The sequence below is a fragment of the Eumetopias jubatus genome, unplaced genomic scaffold (assembly GCF_037043125.1).
Source record: "Eumetopias jubatus isolate StellerSeaLion01/CBP00866 unplaced genomic scaffold, mEumJub1_p1.0 scaffold_1, whole genome shotgun sequence".
NCBI lineage: Eukaryota > Metazoa > Chordata > Mammalia > Carnivora > Otariidae > Eumetopias > Eumetopias jubatus.
The window spans coordinates 49,243,110-49,255,316 of NW_028274807.1; the positions used below are offsets into that span (position 1 = coordinate 49,243,110).

Genomic DNA, 12,207 nt, shown 5'->3' on the forward strand with positions numbered 1-12,207 from the left:
TGGACCTGCTCTGTTAGAAGCAGTAGGGTCTATACCCTTACCCGCCATTGGAAGAGAACAGAATGGGAAGCACAAGAATGGGTCTGTTTGTCAAATCACCACACACCCCACCCCAGGGGAGTCTACGATAAAGACCAGTAAATGGAGGAAACACAATAACTTCTAATGTCTTCACCATTATCAAGGCCATTAAAAAGATGCAAAAAGCACAACAACTAACCACATTCATAAATAGTAAACTAGCCTTGGAGAAGGCAGTAAGAACTCAGTCTCATAAGTAACTAGATGTATGTTAATTTTATTGGAAGGAGAAGTAGACAAATATAAAACATTAATCACCATCTCAGGAGTGATTTATTTTGCATATATGCCTGCAGAGAAAAGGAAAGCTGTTTGCTTTTGGTAGTCTTCCAGCTCCTGCTTCCTTCTTGATCATCAGGGGGCTGCATTCATACATCTTCCATATGTCAATAATAGATTAGCCCTGATGTGGCCATCCTCTGCTTTTGTGTGTGCAGCCAGAATCCACTGACTTTCATGGACAGATGGTGGTGAGTTTGGTACTTGTGATAAAGCTTTATCACAAACAGTATGATGCAAGAACTGCCAGATGCTCAAGTTATTATTTCTCCTCTATTGTATATGAATGTTCCCCTTTCTTATTTTCTTTCCTCCTCCAGCTTTCATGAGATATAATTGACATATAACATTGCATAATTTTAAGGTGTGCAACATGATGATATGATACACATATATATTGTGAGATGTTTACACAATAAGGTTAGTTAACATATCCATCACTCCACATAGTTACCATTATTTTGTTTGTGTGGTAAGAACTTTTAAAGTTCTATTTAAGATCTATTAGTAACTTTTAAGTATATAATACAGTATTTTTAACTATAGTCACCATGCTGTACATTAGATCCCCAGAACTTATTCATCTTATAACTGGAAGTTTGTACTCTTTGACCATCTTCACCCATTTCCATTTCCCCACCCTCAACCCCATCCCACTGGCAACCACCAAATCTAACTTCTGTTTCTATGAATTTGATTTTATAAGTGTGAGTGTGTGTTTTGGGTTCCACATACAAGTGAGATCATACAGTAATTGTCTTTATCTTACTTTACATAATACTCTCTAAGTTCACCCATGCTGTTGTAAATGGCAAGATTTTATTCTTTTTTATTGTTGAATAATATTTCATTATATATGATTATCTCTATCTCTATCTCTATATCTACATATAAAATTCATCCACTGATGTACATTTAGATTGTTTTCATGTCATGGCTATTATGAATAATGCTGCAATGAACATGGGGGTGCAGATTTCTTTTTGAGATAATAATTTCATTTCCTTTGTCTATATACCTAGAAGTGGGATTGCTGGATCCCACTTAGGGGATAGAATAATAAGTAATTCTATTTTTTATTTTTTTGAGGAACCTCCATATTCTTTCCCATAGTGGCTACACCAATTTACATTTCCGCCAAGAGAGCACAGGGGTTCTTCACAACCTTGCCAGCACTTGTTATCTCTTGTCATTTGGTAGTTATCATTCTAACAGATGTGAAGTGATATCTCATTTTGGTTTTGATTTGCACTTCTTTCTCTGATGATTAGTGATGTTGAGCAACTTTTTCATGTACCTGTTGGCTCTTTGTGTATCTTCTTTGGAATAATGTCTTAGCTTTGCGCAGTGGCAGTATCGCAGCCAATGAGGTTTATCTGAGGCGCGATTATTGCTAATTGGAATAATGTCTTTTCAAGTCCTTTGTGAATGGGCTCCCTTCTAAGAAAATGTGGCTTTAATCAAAAATATGACTTTCTGAATTTATTGAGTGACATAGATCAGTATGTACATTGTATCCCAATTTAGGGAATCATGTTCCCATTAAGACTGATTGAGAAGTTCATCTAATATATTGATAAAATATAACTTTCATAGTCAGCTTGATTTTTAGTCTACTTGAGTGTCTCTGTGTCAAGATTTTTAGAAATAAAAGAAAACTTTAAAATTTAAAACTAACTCAAGCTACCCAGGAAATAACAATTTTATCTATACAAAGACCACCATGAGAACCCACTAGCAAAATCCAACATACCAAACCTGAAACCAAGAAGAGGGCTGTGGAGAGAAGGGTAGCTGGTGGGATGCCATTAGTTTGACTTTTTATTTTACCAGAAAATACCCAACTGCAAAATTTAATCACAGGAAAAAAGATTTTACAAAGGGCTAATATAAGGTAACTGCCTATTTTTAGAATTGTTTGGTCATAATTTTCAAAATGACCAACTCCAAAATACAATTTCTTGTTGCAACCTTGCTGACGCTCATGTTTCTGATAGAAAGTTGTAAATTACATATATTCTGTAATGCATATTTTTAAGCTTGTACAAATGAAAATCTGGTCTCTTAAAATTTATCAGGACATTATAACATTTGTAACTATTTTATTACTGCTCAAGACCTTGTCGCAACTTTCATTAGGCATGTCCTTGAAGGAATTCCCTCCTAAGAAACTTCAGCAGAGGTTATTCTTACTTTGGTGGGTTCTGTGTTTCGGAAGAGGTCAAAAGTGATTCTGGAATAAACAGAATTGTTAGATTGAGGATCAGAATGGAACCATATAACTTATATTGATGGGTGTAGTGTTTTGTATAGTTTGTAAAATGGCTCTGAGAAAAAATTCCCCAAATTAATTCTAATCAAGGTTTCAGTAACAACCTTCATCGGAATAAGGAGTTAGTTCTCAAATATATGAACTTTTTTGAAGGACATTGCTCGCTGGAAAACTGTTTCACCGTGTTTGTTAAAAATTCACTGACTTAAAAATCATTCAGTTTACCAGGAGACCAAAACCTAGGCACTGAACCGAGAGTATCTAATTTTAACTTTCAAACTTCCCTAGCCTAGAATTAGTGATCTCTTGCTCAAGGATGGAGTCTATATCCTGGATTAATTTTCATTACCCTGGAGACAAGTATCAGCAATATCTTTTGTACTTATAGTTGCTAAACCACAACCCAAGTTAAAAGTAGTATTATCAGTATGCCAAAAATGACAGGATGGGGAATTACTACATGACGGTAAAACTTATCGTCTGTAAAAATGACACAAAACACTTTTTACTTCCCAGGAAAGGATGTAAAGTTTATTCTTATTGAAAATAAGTGAGAAAAATATTGTTATTTCTAAAATAACGGTGGAAATTGAAACACTTTAATACTTTTTAAAATGTCTACCCATTAAAAAATTCTGAAGTGCTTTTAAAGAGCAATAGAGTTAGAATACCCCAAACCATGCAAATTGAGGGGTAACACAGCATCAAATAACACATACAAATTGGTATTTGTATGGCTAAGCTAATGCCTGCTTTGCAGGAAATCTAGAAATGCTTAGATTCTTCACTCAAATGTGTTGGTTTCTTAAGCAAGATGTTTCATGTGACCTCTGGGAACCAGCACTCTTGGTCACACTGTGGTCCTTGCTGTAAGTGCCCTGTTCAGCTCTGGCTTATCATGGAGGAGCTCCTGTGGGCTCTTAAGCCAAGAGCAGCATTGGAACTTGTATATTGTCTGTGGTGCTCATCATGTCTTAGAGGGATTTGCTGATGTTGATGGTGCTAACACCTTGAACTTTCTCATGGAGATCCAAATTGGGGGAATAAGATTTACTTTTTACTCCTCTTTTTAAAATAAATCATTCTAGGATTGGCGTAAGAGGCTGAGAATGGGACTGAAGAGCAATTTGAGAAGATAATTGCAGTGCGCGGCATCACCTACCTCCCTATCCTCTTCTTGGCCCAGTAGCCTTGCACCGAATATGTGGGCCCCACTCTCTCTTTTCCAAGGATCAGTTACTTTCTGCCCCCAAAAGTGCTTCTCAGTCCCCTACGCAATTAACGCTTGACTGTTAAGTGCCACCAGTTATCCAGAGCAGACTTGTGCAATCCTAGAGTGGGTAAAACTTACCCTGTACACGATAAGAACCCTGATTTAGGGTTTCTGTTAATGAGCTCGCTCTTTACTTACCAGGGCTTTATGACATTGAGGTTGTTTACTATCTCTTATGAGATTTGCTCTAACCATTTAAGGATACAAGTTAGAAAAATTGTAATAAAAATCACAATAACTCTCATAATAGCAAATTGCTAACATTTATTTAGTCCTGTATGCGACACATTGTTCTACATTGTGGTTTTGTGTGTGTGCGTGTGTGTGTGTGTGTGTTTTACATTGATTAACTCATTTAATCTCACAATAACCCTTTAAGATAGGTGCAATTATTTCTCCCATTTTACTGTGAGGACCCTGGGCATATAGAAGTTAAGTAACTTGCCAGAGGTCATGGATTCAGACTATGGTCATGCCAGAGGTCATGCCAGACTGGATTCAGAGCCTCAGCACCTGATGACTCACAAGTGAAATTTTGCCTTTGTTACATATTGTTGTCTATTCCTAATTTCAAAAACAATTAAATGGATTTAAGGAATATTTCTCTGACGTTCAATGGTAAGCCCCAGCAAGGCAAGACCAACCTGTTGTCTCTCTCCATGGTATCTCTGGCACCTAGTTTGTGCTTACTACAAAATAGATGAATGAATGATCTAAAAAACTTGTAATTGTTTTTTCTTAATGTGACCTTCATTTTTTTCCCCTTGTCTTTCCAATTTCTATGCTTGTTTTAACTTGAGCTAAAGAATTGCTGAACAGTGCCTGGATTAGAGTAGTTCAAAACTCCTCCTCAATAATTTAGCTAGCTTTCTGTTGCCTTTAATTACTTACAGAAGAATTGGGGCTGGTTTGGTTTAAGAGGGTGTTTGACTTACAGGATATCCTCAACAAGACTTCTCTGAGATGTGTAATGAAGATTGTGCTGAAATATGGAGTTCATATTTAGATGGGTGAGCCACTGCTTCTGTGAGGTCCTTTACTGTATACTATTTTATTAATTATTCCTGGCAATGAAAATAATTTCAAAAATAATCCTGGGTTCTATGTGCGAAAGCTGACAATATCAATAGATTGATTTAAGTTATATGTAATGTGTTCTATGCATTGACTTACAAAACTTTCTAATGTGTAAATACATACATGGCAGCCATGTGAGTATGTGGCTCCTAAATCAAACCATGGCTGGTTTGCATTTTGGTTTTGGTCTTTGTAGTTGCTGAAAGTTGATTTGATTGTTAATCCTATAATTTTTCACATTTTCATATATCTGACCATCTTCAACTTCTTGGTTCTGAGACATCATGCTAACCATACTCATTAAAGGAATAATCAAATAGCTTCATTTCACACATGGCTTTCTTTTAAACCCTTTGAGAACACCCAGGAATTTAAAAACATCCACTCATAAATTATTCTTACGATTGGACCTTGTTCAATTCACTTAAACTTCATGTGCTCTCTTTTCCACTTGGAAATAAATGGATAGTGTTGACCCACTTTCAGAGGAGCCAGTAAAAAATGGTTGAGCCTTCCCTATAGAGTACTTTAAAAATATATAATTGCTCTGGATATAGAAAAAACTAATCAGAAATTTTAAAAAATGTTTAAAAACAGCTAGATGAAAAATCCGGAATGCAAACACAGACTTACTAATGCTGAATAAGGCAGAAGAACATGGGCGCATCAGTTTGACTAGTTTAAGTAGAGTCTATTTAACTGTAAAAATCAATTTAATCAGTGACAGAATCATTTCATTTTAGTGAGTGTCTAATTGCACGGGAGCTCCTCAGCACAATGACGACCTCCTTCTGTTGTGCTTGGCTCAAGACCACCTTTAATAAAAGGTGACAATGGAGTAGATCCCTTGACTAAAACACTTTGATAAATAAATAAGTAGCTAGATGAATTTGCCAGCTTGCCGGGGGCAGGGGGGCGGGTAAAGGAACAAATGGAGCTGTAAGTCTTATAAGAATAGTTTTATCATTTTAAAAACATTATCATTTTAAAAACTTCTATAGATTATTTAAAATGTGCTTCTCTAATTACAATAGTTTATAATGTTTCATTTTGTTTAATAGCATTTGCTTTGATTGTATCATTATCATAGTTAGCAAGTTGCTGTAGTATCTACCTACAGTATCTTTCTAGTAATGTGAAGGATAATTGAACCTATGTGAATGTGTTTTCCTCTTCAGTCCCTAGAAAGAGACTATAATAGTCATAACCTGGAGAAGTTTCATTTGTAGCAAATTTATATTTCATTGTCCCTTACCATCTTACATTTTAGACTTATTTACTAACAGTTTAATTTTGCACATTCACCCATTCTAATTGCCCTCTCACAAAGTTTAATAATCACATTCAGTTTTGGCAGGATAGCAATAGAGAAATAAGTTTTCCAATTTTTGCTCTTTTTGGGTAAATTTTCTCTACAGCATTGGTAGAGAAAATTCAAAAAGATTTCAGTATTCTCATATGCCAAAATTTTGGGGAAACCTCTGATATTAGCTCACACCCTAGTCCTCCATCTCTGATTTCAGAAGGCATAAATTGGGGGACACTCACCCTCTTTCTTGCTTTGCATGGTCCCCTGGGCCTAATGTCCATTTATCTTTTCCTGGGTTGATTTGAGAGTGAACAAAAATGTCATTATAGCACATGTCAAGCAGGGGCTCAGAACCAGTTATGTGAATGTTTTGTTTTTCCTGTACTTTGTTTTTGCTCATGTATTTTTGGTGTGTGCATATGACAGTGTGGGAGGGTGTGTGGGAGGGAGAGAGAGAGAGAGAAAGAGAAAGAGAGAGAGAGAGAGCACGTGTGAACACATTTGTCTACTCTAGTAATACCATAATCACAAACAGGTGAAATATATCCTTCATTAAATCTCTGATGGTAACTGTAGGAAAATGGTGTTGTGGTACCATGGAAAGAATATGGGCTTTGCAGTAAGAAACATCTAGGTTTAAATTCCAGCTCTGGATTTACAGATAATTAGCTTTATTTGCTTTTCAAAGTCACTAAGTCTATCTGAATCTGTTTTCTCAGCCATAAAATGGGAATAATAATACAAAACTCATAGGGTTATTGTGAGTATTAAGTAAAGTATGGAATATTTTGTTTTCAACAAATGTGTGTTCTCATCTACTCCTTAGTACTCCACTGAGGTGGTTTATCATAAAGCACAGAGCTATGATAAACACTCGAAGCAGAACTATCAAAATATGAATAATAAAATAATAATAAATAATAAATAGAATATAAATAATAAATAAATAGGAATAATAAAAGGAGGGTAAATCAATTACACTAAACAAATGTCTAACATTGTTTACTGTGACTAATTGCAGTATTCAGCATTCAGATTCTTGATGGACAGGTGACAAGATAAACACAGTAGGTTATATGATTGCCAGTACTTGAGAAAAGAAAATAAGACTCACCAAGTTCTTTTCTGTACTAATGTTTTTAATATGAAATATTAATTACCTCTACTCTTATTCTCTATCTCAGATTTCATTAAAATTTTAATTAAAAGTTAATTACAAACTCAATAGAGAAGAGGGAGCATCATTGAAGAACAGATGGATATTTCTCTGCTACAAGTATGGCCACCTCTTTCTTAACAGATAAAGGGACTCTTGTTAGGTCACTCTTGCGAGGTTTGAACTAGAGATTACCTTGTTGTAGAAATGGTGGGAAAAAGAAAAGCTGACTAAATAAGCACCAGGAGATAATGGCTGCTACATATTTTCTTTCAGTTCTGTGAATTCAGGAGGATGGATTTGTGTTTTCCTGCCTCAGTTTCTTCATTAGGGATTGCACCCATGTAGACCTTTTCTTGACAGTTGTGCAGCTGTTCCTCTTTGGTCCAATGCCAACGCTCTGTCAACACAACCCCCGCCCCCACAACACACACACACACAGACACACACACACAGACACACACACACACACACACACACCTCTTCCCAAAGCCCACTGCCCTCATTCATCAACAAGTCCTTCTCACTTGAAAGAAGTGTGAAGAATTTTGATTTTTTTAAAGCACTCACCCACAATTGGTATTACAATGACTTTTAGTATAAAAGAAGGTGTGATGTTTCTAAATTCCTGACAGATATTAATCTTTGGAATTTGCTAATGAACAATTGGAATTCTTGGGAATTCTACAAATCATAAATGATCCTTAAAATATTTCCAACATTCTTCATTGTCTTTATGGATATATAAACAAATTATTACAAATACAAATGAAATATGTTTAAATTTAGTAGCATTTGCAAAGCACTGTAGCCTATAATACATATTCAAACACAGGTAAATACCAGTGAAGAATACTGGGTTGTATCCAAGTAAGGTAACATTCTGAATCCTAGCAAACTGACTATCACTCACTACATAGCTTCATGTGCCAAAGTTGCCAACATAAGGATTTATTTTATTTCCTCAACTTGCTATTCCTTAGGAGATCACTCATAGGATTTAAATTGGACTATGAACATAAATTTCTTAATATTTACTTTATTTGCAAGCATGACTCACTGTTAGTTGTTAACAGGGCTATGAAAATATACTTATAACGTGATGATAGCCGTGAACAATACTGCTGGAGTAGATCAGGAACTTCTCTCCTCCTGTTCCTGTTGGGTTCTCAAAAATGTCAACCTCAACTTTTGAGTCTCCTGTCACTGTTTCCTGCTCCTGCTTTCCACTTGATTAGTAGATTCTTTTGAACCAGTTGTGTTTCTACACCAATTGTTACATTTTGATTCTTTCAAGACAATTATAATTTTTCCTGTTTTCTCCATTTCTCAACTGATTTTTCTCCTGATTCCAAAGAAACATAAGTTACTCCAGAAATGCTGGGAAGAAATTCCCTATGAAAACACTAAAAAATAGCCCCTCTTTTTAGGACAGAGGTTCTCAATCTTGGTGACACTTTAAATTACTTGATTGCTATTTTTAAAAACCTGCACATGGGACCCCAGGGAGATAATAGGATATATATTTTTTAAATACAGGCAATTCTGTTGTGTAGCCAAATTTGAGAACTTCTCCCTCAGGAACTACCCGAAGGGTTATTCCCCATCTTATAACTCTATGAATCCCCACTTCCAAGTATTCCTCATTATTTCATTGTAGGTGAATTTATTTTTATCTTCTCTGAAATCATTTGTAAAATTCTTGAGGGAAGATATATTTACTGTTGGAAACATTTTTATTTTATTTTTTTATTTTTTTGCTATTTTTTTAAATTTTATTTTATTATGTTAGTCAACATACATTACATCATTAGTTTTTGATGTAGTGTTTCATGATTCATTGTTTGCGTATAACACCCAGTGCTCCATTCAGTACATGCCCTCCTTAAAACCCATCACTGGGCTAACCCATCCCCCCACCTCCCTCCCCTCTAAAAACCTCAGTTTGTTTCTCAGAGTCCATAGTCTCTCATGGTTCATCTCACCCTCCAATTCCCCCCCTTCATTTTTCCCTTCCTACTTTTTTTTTAACATATAAAGTATTATTTGTTTAGAGGTACAGGGCTGTGATTCAACAGTCTTACACAATTCACAGTGCTCACCATAGCACATACCCTCCCCAATGTCCATCACCCAGCCACCCCATCCCTCCCACCCCCACCACTCTAACAATTCTCAGTTTGTTTCCTGAGATTAAGAATTCCTCATATCAGTGAGATCATATGATACTTGTCTTTCTCTGACTGACTTATTTCGCTTAGCATAATACCCTCTAGTTCCATCCACGTCATTGCAAATGGCAAGATTTCGTTTTGGTTTATTTTTGATGGCTGCATAATATTCCATTGTATATATATACATCACATCTTTATCCATTCATCTGTAGATGAACATCTTGGCTCTTTCCATAGTTTAGCTATTGTGGACATTGCTGCTATAAACATTGGGGTGCTCATACCCCTTCAGATCACTACATATGTATCTTTGGGGTAAATACCCAGTAGTGCAATTGCTGGGTCATAGGGTAGCTCTATTTTCAACTTTTTGAGGAACCTCCATACTGTTTTCCAGAGTGGCTGCACCAGCTTGCATTCCCACCAACAGTGTAGGAGAGTTCCCCTTTCTCCGCATCCTCGCCAACATCTGTCATTTCCTGACTTGTTAATTTTAGCCATTCTGACTGGTGTGAGGTGGTATCTCACTGAGGTTTTGATTTGGATTTCTCTGATGCAGAGTAATATTGAACACTTTTTCATGTGTCTGTTGGCCATTTGGATGTCTTCTTTGGAAATTGTTCACGTCTTCTGCCCATTTCTTGATTGGATTATTCTTTCGGTGTTGAGTTTGATAAGTTCTTTATAGATTTTGCATACTAGCCCTTTATCTGATATGTCATTTGCAAATATCTTCTCCCATTCCATTGGTTGTCTTTTGCTTTTGTTGACTGTTTCTTTTTCTGTGCAAAAGCTTTTTATTTTGATGAATATCCAATAGTTCATTTTTGCCCTTGCTTCCCTTGCCTTTGGCAATGTTTCTAGGAAGAAGTTGCTGTGGCTGAGGTCAAAGAGGTTGCTGTCTGTGTTCTCCTCTAGGATTTTGATGGATTCCTGTCTCACATTTAGGTCTTTCAACCATTAGAGTGTATTTTTGTGTGTGGTGTATGGAAATGGTACAGTTTCATTCTTCTGCATGTGGCTGTCCAATTTTCCCAACACCATTTGTTGGAAAGACTGTCTTTTTTCCATTGGACATTCTTTCCTGCTTTGTCAAAGATTAGTTGACCATAGAGTTGAGGGTCTATTTCTATCTCTCTATTCTGTTCCATTGATGTAGGTGTCTGTTTTTGTGCTAGTACCATACTGTCTTGATGATAACAGCTTTGTAATAGAGCTTGAAGTCAGGAATTGTGATGCCGCCAGCTTTGCTTTTCTTTTTCAACATTCCTTTGGCTATTCGGGGTCTTTTCTGGTTCCATACAAATTTTAGGATTATTTGTTCCATTTCTTTGAAAAAAGTGGAAGGTATTTTGAAGGGATTGCACTGAATGTGTAGATTGCTCTAGGTAGCATTGACATCTTCACAATATTTGTTCTTCCAATCCATGAGCATGGAACTTTTTTTCATTTCTTTGTGTCTTCCTCAATTTCTTTCATGAGTATTCTATAGTTTTCTGAGTACAGATTCTTTGCCTCTTTGGTTAGATTTATTCCTAGGTATCTTATGGTTTTGGGTGCAATTGTAAATGGGATCGACTCCTTAATTTCTCTTTCTTCTGTCTTGTTGTTGGTGTATAGAAATGCCACTGATTTCTGTGCATTGATTTTATATCCTGCCACTTTACTGAATTCCTGTATGAGTTCTAGCAGTTTTGGGGTGAAGTCTTTTGGGTTTTCCACATAAAGTATCATATCATCTGCAAAGAGTGAGAGTTTGATGTCTTCATTGCCAATTTGGATGCCTTTTATTTCTTTTTGTTGTCTGATTGCTGTGGCTAGGACTTCTAGTACTATGTTGAATAGCAGTGATGATAGTGGATATCCCTGCCGTGTTCCTGACCTTAGGGGGAAAGCTCTCAGTTTTTCCCCATTGAGAATGATATTCGCTGTGGGTTTTTCTATAGATGGCTTTTATGATATTGAGGTATGTACTCTCTATCCCTACACTGTGAAGAGTTTTAATCAAGAAAGGATGCTGTACTTTGTCATATGCTTTTTCTGCATCTATTGAGAGGATCATAGGGTTCTTGTTCTTTCTTTGATTAATGTATTGTATCACATTGATTGATTTGCGGATATTGAACCAACCTTGCAGCCCAGTAATAAATCCCACTTGGTCATGGTGAATAATCCTTTTAATGTACTGTTGGATCCTATTGGCTAGTATTTTGGTGAGAATTTTTGCATCCATGTTCATCAAGGATATTGGTCTGTAATTCTCCTTTTTGATGGGGTCTTTGTCTGATTTTGGGATCAAGGTAATGGTGGCCTTATAAAATGAGTTTGGAAGTTTTCCTTCCATTTCTATTTTCTGGAACAGTTTCAGAAGAATAGGTATTAATTCTTTAAATGTTTGGTAGAATTCCCCTGGGAAGCCATCTGGCCCTGGGCTTTTGTTGTTGGGAGATTTTTGATGACTGCTTCAATTTCCTTACTGGTTATAGATCTGTTCACGTTTTCTATTTCTTCCTGGTTCAGTTTTGGTCGTTTATACATCTCTAGGAATGCATCCATTTCTTCCCGATTATCTAATTTGATGCCATA

At 36.1% G+C, this 12,207-nt stretch overlaps 1 pseudogene; it reads left to right on the top strand.

The window, feature by feature from the left end:
- The first annotated feature begins 1,696 nt into the window (after window positions 1-1,696).
- Window positions 1,697-1,829, top strand: LOC114221127 (U4 spliceosomal RNA; annotated as a pseudogene).
- Window positions 1,830-12,207: the final 10,378 nt, after the last annotated feature.